This window comes from Engystomops pustulosus, unplaced genomic scaffold, assembly GCF_040894005.1.
Source record: "Engystomops pustulosus unplaced genomic scaffold, aEngPut4.maternal MAT_SCAFFOLD_131, whole genome shotgun sequence".
In the NCBI taxonomy this organism is placed as follows: domain Eukaryota; kingdom Metazoa; phylum Chordata; class Amphibia; order Anura; family Leptodactylidae; genus Engystomops; species Engystomops pustulosus.
Window position 1 is genome coordinate 141,359 of NW_027285012.1, and position 8,642 is coordinate 150,000.

The window sequence follows — 8,642 nt, forward strand, 5'->3', positions numbered from 1 at the left end:
GGCCGGGGAACAGTGACTCTTGGCCGGGTAGGCCAAGTGGCTTCTCCCGCTGACTTGCCCCTTTGGAAGTAGGAGCTCCTACTTCCATGGGCATTATTCCTCTCCGGGACCTACTGCCAAGTGTGGCCGGGGAACAGTGACTCTTGGCCGGATAGGCCAAGTGGCTTCTCCCGCTGACTTGCCCCTTTGGAAGTAGGAGCTCTTACTCCCATGGGCAGTATACCTCTCGGGGACTTAGAGCCAAGTGTCTTCACCCTTTGGAGGTAGTAGCTCCTACTTCCATGGGCATTATTCCTCCCCGGGACCTACTGCCAAGTGTGGCCGGGGAACAGTGACTCTTGGCCGGATAGAACTAGTGGCTTCTCCCGCTGACTTGCCCCTTTGGAAGTAGGAGCTCCTACTTCCATGGGCATTATTCCTCCCCGGGACCTACTGCCAAGTGTGGCCGGGGAACAGTGACTCTTGGCCGGATAGGCCAAGTGGCTTCTCCCGCCGACTTGCCCCTTTGGAAGTAGGAGCTCTTACTTCCATGGGCATTATTCCTCCCCGGGACCTACTGCCAAGTGTAGCCGGGGAACAGTGACTCTTGGCCGGATAGGCCAAGTGGCTTCTCCCGCTGACTTGCCCCTATGGAAGTAGGAGCTCTTACTTCCACGGGCATTATTCCTCCCCGGGACCTACTGCCAAGTGTGGCCGGGGAACAGTGACTCTTGGCCGGATAGGCCAAGTGGCTTCTCCCGCTGACTTGCCCCTTTGGAAGTAGGAGCTCTTACTTCCATGGTCATTATTCCTCCCCGGGACCTACTGCCAAGTGTGGCCGGGGAACAGTGACTCTTGGCCGGATAGGCCAAGTGGCTTCTCCCGCTGACTTGCCCCTTTGGAAGTAGGAGCTCCTACTTCCATGGGCATTATTCCTCCCCGGGACCTACTGCCAAGTGTGGCCGGGGAACAGTGACTCTTGCCTGGGTAGGCCAAGTGGCTTCTCCCGCTGACTTGCCCCTTTGGAAGTAGGAGCTCCTACTTCCATGGGCATTATTCCTCCCCGGGACCTATTGCCAAGTGTGGCCGGGGAACAGTGACTCTTGGCCGGATAGGCCAAGTGGCTTCTCCCGCTGACTTGCCCCTTTGGAAGTAGGAGCTCCTACTTCCATGGGCATTATTCCTCCCCGGGACCTACTGCCAAGTAAGGCCGGGGAACAGTGACTCTTGGCCGGATAGAACTAGTGGCTTCTTCCGCTGACTTGCCCCTTTGGAAGTAGGAGCTCCTACTTCCATGGGCATTATTCATCCCCGGGACCTACAGCCAAGTGTGGCCGGGGGACAGTGACTCTTGGCCGGATAGGCCAAGTGGCTTCTCCCGCTGACTTGCCCCTTTGGAAGTAGGAGCTCCTACTTCCATGGGCATTATTCCTCCCCGGGACCTACTGCCAAGTGTGGCCGGGGAACAGTGACTCTTGGCCGGGTAGGCCAAGTGGCTTCTCCCGCTGACTTGCCCCTTTGGAAGTAGGAGCTCCTACTTCCATGGGCATTATTCCTCCCCGGGACCTACTGCCAAGTGTGGCCGGGGAACAGTGACTCTTGGCCGGGTAGGCCAAGTGGCTTCTCCCGCTGACTTGCCCCTTTGGAAGTAGGAGCTCTTACTCCCATGGGCAGTATACCTCTCGGGGACTTAGAGCCAAGTGTCTTCACCCTTTGGAGGTAGTAGCTCCTACTTCCATGGGCATTATTCCTCCCCGGGACCTACTGCCAAGTGTAGCCGGGGAACAGTGACTCTTGGCCGGATAGAACTAGTGGCTTCTCCCGCTGACTTGCCCCTTTGGAAGTAGGAGCTCCTACTTCCATGGGCATTATTCCTCCCCGGGACCTACTGCCAAGAGTGGCCGGGGAACAGTGACTCTTGGCCGGATAGGCCAAGTGGCTTCTCCCGCTGACTTGCCCCTTTGGAAGTAGGAGCTCCTACTTCCATGGGCATTATTCCTCCCCGGGACCTACTGCCAAGTGTGGCCGGGGAACAGTGACTCTTGGCCGGATAGGCCAAGTGGCTTCTCCCGCCGACTTGCCCCTTTGGAAGTAGGAGCTCCCACTTCCATGGGCATTATTCCTCCCCGGGACATACTGCCAAGTGTGGCCGGGGAACAGTGACTCTTGGCCGGATAGTCCAAGTGGCTTCTCCCGCTGACTTGCCCCTTTGGAAGTAGGAGCTCCTACTTCCATGGGCATTATTCCTCCCCGGGACCTACAGCCAAGAGTGGCCGGGGGACAGTGACATGTGGCCGGATAGGCCAAGTGGCTTCTCCCGCTGACTTGCCCCTTTGGAAGTAGGAGCTCCTACTTCCATGGGCATTATTCCTCCCCGGGACCTACTGCCAAGTGTGGCCGGGGAACAGTGACTCTTGGCCGGATAGGCCAAGTGGCTTCTCCCGCTGACTTGCCCCTATGGAAGTAGGAGCTCTTACTTCCATGGGCATTATTCCTCCCCGGGACCTACTGCCAAGTGTGGCCGGGGAACAGTGACTCTTGGCCGGATAGGCCAAGTGGCTTCTCCCGCTGACTTGCCCCTTTGGAAGTAGGAGCTCTCACTTCCATGGGCAGTATACCTCTCGGGGACTTAGAGCCAAGTGTCTTCACCCTTTGGAGGTAGGAGCTCTTACTTCCATGGGCATTATTCCTCTCCGGGACCTACAGCCAAGTGTGGCCGGGGAACAGTGACACTTGGCCGGATAGGCCAAGTGGCTGCTCCCGCTGACTTGCCCCTTTGGAAGTAGGCGCTCCTACTTCCATGGGCATTATTCCTCCCCGGGACCTACAGCCAAGTGTGGCCGGGGGACAGTGACATGTGGCCGGTTAGGCCAAGTGGCTTCTCCCGCTGACTTGCCCCTTTGGAAGTAGGAGCTCTTACTTCCATGGGCATTATTCCTCCCCGGGACCTACTGCCAAGTGTGGCCGGGGGACAGTGACATGTGGCCGGATAGCCCAAGTGGCTTCTCCCGCTGACTTGCCCCTTTGGAAGTAGGAGCTCCTACTTCCATGGGCATTATTCCTCCCCGGGACCTACTGCCAAGTGTGGCCGGGGAACAGTGACTCTTGGCCGGATAGGCCAAGTGGCTTCTCCCGCTGACTTGCCCCTTTGGAAGTAGGAGCTCTTACTCCCATGGGCAGTATACCTCTCGGGGACTTAGAGCCAAGTGTCTTCACCCTTTGGAGGTAGTAGCTCCTACTTCCATGGGCATTATTCCTCCCCGGGACCTACTGCCAAGTGTTGCCGGGGAACAGTGACTCTTGGCCGGATAGAACTAGTGGCTTCTCCCGCTGACTTGCCCCTTTGGAAGTAGGAGCTCCTACTTCCATGGGCATTATTCCTCCCCGGGACCTACTGCCAAGTGTGGCCGGGGAACAGTGACTCTTGGCCGGATAGGCCAAGTGGCTTCTCCCGCTGACTTGCCCCTTTGGAAGTAGGAGCTCCTACTTCCATGGGCATTATTCCTCCCCGGGACCTACTGCCAAGTGTGGCCGGGGAACAGTGACTCTTGGCCGGATAGAACTAGTGGCTTCTTCCGCTGACTTGCCCCTTTGGAAGTAGGAGCTCCTACTTCCATGGGCATTATTCCTCCCCGGGACCTACAGCCAAGCTTGGCCGGGGGACAGTGACATGTGGCCGGATAGGCCAAGTGGCTTCTCCCGCTGACTTGCCCCTTTGGAAGTAGGAGCTCTTACTTCCATGGGCATTATTCCTCCCCGGGACCTACTGCCAAGTGTGGCCGGGGAACAGTGACTCTTGGCCGGATAGGCCAAGTGGCTTCTCCCGCTGACTTGCCCCTTTGGAGGTAGGAGCTCCTACTTCCATGGGCATTATTCCTCCCCGGGACCTACTGCCAAGCGTGGCCGGGGAACAGTGACTCTTGGCCGGGTAGGCCAAGTGGCTTCTCCCGCTGACTTGCCCCTTTGGAAGTAGGAGCTCCTACTTCCATGGGCATTATTCCTCCCCGGGACCTACTGCCAAGTGTGGCCGGGGAACAGTGACTCTTGGCCGGATAGGCCAAGTGGCTTCTCCCGCTGACTTGCCCCTTTGGAAGTAGGAGCTCCTACTTCCATGGGCATTATTCCTCCCCGGGACCTACTGCCAAGTGTGGCCGGGGAACAGTGACTCTTGGCCGGATAGAACTAGTGGCTTCTTCCGCTGACTTGCCCCTTTGGAAGTAGGAGCTCCTACTTCCATGGGCATTATTCCTCCCCGGGACCTACAGCCAAGCTTGGCCGGGGGACAGTGACATGTGGCCGGATAGGCCAAGTGGCTTCTCCCGCTGACTTGCCCCTTTGGAAGTAGGAGCTCTTACTTCCATGGGCATTATTCCTCCCCGGGACCTACTGCCAAGCTTGGCCGGGGAACAGTGACTCTTGGCCGGATAGGCCAAGTGGCTTCTCCCGCTGACTTGCCCCTTTGGAGGTAGGAGCTCCTACTTCCATGGGCATTATTCCTCCCCGGGACCTACTGCCAAGCGTGGCCGGGGAACAGTGACTCTTGGCCGGGTAGGCCAAGTGGCTTCTCCCGCTGACTTGCCCCTTTGGAAGTAGGAGCTCCTACTTCCATGGGCATTATTCCTCCCCGGGACCTACTGCCAAGTGTGGCCGGGGAACAGTGACTCTTGGCCGGATAGGCCAAGTGGCTTCTCCCGCTGACTTGCCCCTTTGGAAGTAGGAGCTCCTACTTCCATGGGCATTATTCCTCCCCGGGACCTACTGCCAAGTGTGGCCGGGGAACAGTGACTCTTGGCCGGATAGAACTAGTGGCTTCTTCCGCTGACTTGCCCCTTTGGAAGTAGGAGCTCCTACTTCCATGGGCATTATTCCTCCCCGGGACCTACAGCCAAGCTTGGCCGGGGGACAGTGACATGTGGCCGGATAGGCCAAGTGGCTTCTCCCGCTGACCTGCCCCTTTGGAAGTAGGAGCTCTTACTTCCATGGGCATTATTCCTCCCCGGGACCTACTGCCAAGTGTGGCCGGGGAACAGTGACTCTTGGCCGGATAGGCCAAGTGGCTTCTCCCGCTGACTTGCCCCTTTGGAGGTAGGAGCTCCTACTTCCATGGGCATTATTCCTCCCCGGGACCTACTGCCAAGTGTGGCCGGGGAACAGTGACTCTTGGCCGGGTAGGCCAAGTGGCTTCTCCCGCTGACTTGCCCCTTTGGAGGTAGGAGCTCCTACTTCCATGGGCATTATTCCTCCCCGGGACCTACTGCCAAGAGTGGCCGGGGAACAGTGACTCTTGGCCGGATAGGCCAAGTGGCTTCTCCCGCTGACTTGCCCCTTTGGAGGTAGTAGCTCCTACTTCCATGGGCATTATTCCTCCCCGGGACCTACTGCCAAGTGTGGCCGGGGAACAGTGACTCTTGGCCGTGTAGGCCAAGTGGCTTCTCCCGCTGACTTGCCCCTTTGGAAGTAGGAGCTCCTACTTCCATGGGCATTATTCCTCCCCGGGACCTACTGCCAAGAGTGGCCGGGGGACAGTGACATGTGGCCGTATAGGCCAAGTGGCTTCTCCCGCTGACTTGCCCCTTTGGAAGTAGGAGCTCCTACTTCCATGGGCATTATTCCTCCCCGGGACCTACTGCCAAGAGTGGCCGGGGGACAGTGACATGTGGCCGGATAGGCCAAGTGGCTTCTCCCGCTGACTTGCCCCTTTGGAAGTAGGAGCTCCTACTTCCATGGGCATTATTCCTCCCCGGGACCTACTGCCAAGAGTGGCCGGGGGACAGTGACATGTGGCCGGATAGGCCAAGTGGCTTCTCCCGCTGACTTGCCCCTTTGGAAGTAGGAGCTCCTACTTCCATGGGCATTATTCCTCCCCGGGACCTATTGCCAAGTGTGGCCGGGGAACAGTGACTCTTGGCCGGATAGGCCAAGTGGCTTCTCCCGCTGACTTGCCCCTTTGGAAGTAGGAGCTCCTACTTCCATGGGCATTATTCCTCCCCGGGACCTACTGCCAAGTAAGGCCGGGGAACAGTGACTCTTGGCCGGATAGAACTAGTGGCTTCTCCCGCTGACTTGCCCCTTTGGAAGTAGGAGCTCCTACTTCCATGGGCATTATTCCTCCCCGGGACCTACTGCCAAGTGTGGCCGGGGAACAGTGACTCTTGGCCGGGTAGGCCAAGTGGCTTCTCCCGCTGACTTGCCCCTTTGGAAGTAGGAGCTCTTACTCCCATGGGCAGTATACCTCTCGGGGACTTAGAGCCAAGTGTCTTCACCCTTTTTAGGTAGTAGCTCCTACTTCCATGGGCATTATTCCTCCCCGGGACCTACTGCCAAGTGTAGCCGGGGAACAGTGACTCTTGGCCGGATAGAACTAGTGGCTTCTCCCGCTGACTTGCCCCTTTGGAAGTAGGAGCTCCTACTTCCATGGGCATTATTCCTCCCCGGGACCTACTGCCAAGAGTGGCCGGGGAACAGTGACTCTTGGCCGGATAGGCCAAGTGGCTTCTCCCGCTGACTTGCCCCTTTGGAAGTAGGAGCTCCTACTTCCATGGGCATTATTCCTCCCCGGGACCTACTGCCAAGTAAGGCCGGGGAACAGTGACTCTTGGCCGGATAGAACTAGTGGCTTCTTCCGCTGACTTGCCCCTTTGGAAGTAGGAGCTCCTACTTCCATGGGCATTATTCCTCCCCGGGACCTACTGCCAAGAGTGGCCGGGGAACAGTGACTCTTGGCCGGATAGGCCAAGTGGCTTCTCCCGCTGACTTGCCCCTTTGGAAGTAGGAGCTCCTACTTCCATGGGCATTATTCCTCCCCGGGACCTACTGCCAAGTAAGGCCGGGGAACAGTGACTCTTGGCCGGATAGAACTAGTGGCTTCTTCCGCTGACTTGCCCCTTTGGAAGTAGGAGCTCCTACTTCCATGGGCATTATTCCTCCCCGGGACCTACAGCCAAGCTTGGCCGGGGGACAGTGACATGTGGCCGGATAGGCCAAGTGGCTTCTCCCGCTGACTTGCCCCTTTGGAGGTAGGAGCTCTTACTTCCATGGGCATTATTCCTCTCCGGGACCTACAGCCAAGTCTGGCCGGGGAACAGTGACATGCGGCCGGATACGGCCGAGCGGCTGCTCCCGCTGACGTCATCGCTTTGGAAGTAGGAGCTCCTACTTCCATGGGCTTGTTCCTCCCCGGGACTTGCCGCCAAGTCTGGCCGGGGGACAGTGACATGTGGCCGGATAGGCCAACTGGCTGCTCCCGCTGAGCCCCTACTTCCATGGGCTTGTTCGTCCCCGGGACTTGCCGCCAAGTCTGGCCGGGGAACAGTGACATGCTTCCGTATACGGCCGAGCGGCTGCTCCCGCTGACGTCATCACTTTGGAAGTAGGAGCTCCTACTTCCATGGGCTTGTTCCTCCCCGGGACTTGCCGCCAAGTCTGGCCGGGGGACAGTGACATGTGGCCGGATAGGCCAACTGGCTGCTCCCGCTGAGCCCCTACTTCCATGGGCTTGTTCGTCCCCGGGACTTGCCGCCAAGTCTGGCCGGGGAACAGTGACATGCCGCCGGATACGGCCGAGCGGCTGCTCCCGCTGACGTCATCACTTTGGAAGTCGGAGCTCCTACTTCCATGGGCTTGTTCCTCCCCGGGACTTGCCGCCAAGTCTGGCCGGGGGACAGTGACATGTGGCCGGATAGGCCAACTGGCTGCTCCCGCTGAGCCCCTACTTCCATGGGCTTGTTCGTCCCCGGGACTTGCCGCCAAGTCTGGCCGGGGAACAGTGACATGCCGCCGGATACGGCCGAGCGGCTGCTCCCGCTGACGTCATCACTTTGGAAGTCGGAGCTCCTACTTCCATGGGCTTGTTCCTCCCCGGGACTTGCCGCCAAGTCTGGCCGGGGGACAGTGACATGTGGCCGGATAGGCCAACTGGCTGCTCCCGCTGAGCCCCTACTTCCATGGGCTTGTTCGTCCCCGGGACTTGCCGCCAAGTCTGGCCGGGGAACAGTGACATGCCGCCGGATACGGCCGAGCGGCTGCTCCCGCTGACGTCATCACTTTGGAAGTCGGAGCTCCTACTTCCATGGGCTTGTTCCTCCCCGGGACTTGCCGCCAAGTCTGGTCGGGGGACAGTGACATGTGGCCGGATAGGCCAACTGGCTGCTCCCGCTGAGCCCCTACTTCCATGGGCTTGTTCGTCCCCGGGACTTGCCGCCAAGTCTGGCCGGGGAACAGTGACATGCCGCCGGATACGGCCGAGCGGCTGCTCCCGCTGACGTCATCACTTTGGAAGTCGGAGCTCCTACTTCCATGGGCTTGTTCCTCCCCGGGACTTGCCGCCAAGTCTGGCCGGGGGACAGTGACATGTGGCCGGATAGGCCAACTGGCTGCTCCCGCTGAGCCCCTACTTCCATGGGCTTGTTCGTCCCCGGGACTTGCCGCCAAGTCTGGCCGGGGAACAGTGACATGCCGCCGGATACGGCCGAGCGGCTGCTCCCGCTGACGTCATCACTTTGGAAGTCGGAGCTCCTACTTCCATGGGCTTGTTCCTCCCCGGGACTTGCCGCCAAGTCTGGCCGGGGGACAGTGACATGTGGCCGGATAGGCCAACTGGCTGCTCCCGCTGAGCCCCTACTTCCATGGGCTTGTTCGTCCCCGGGACTTGCCGCCAAGTCTGG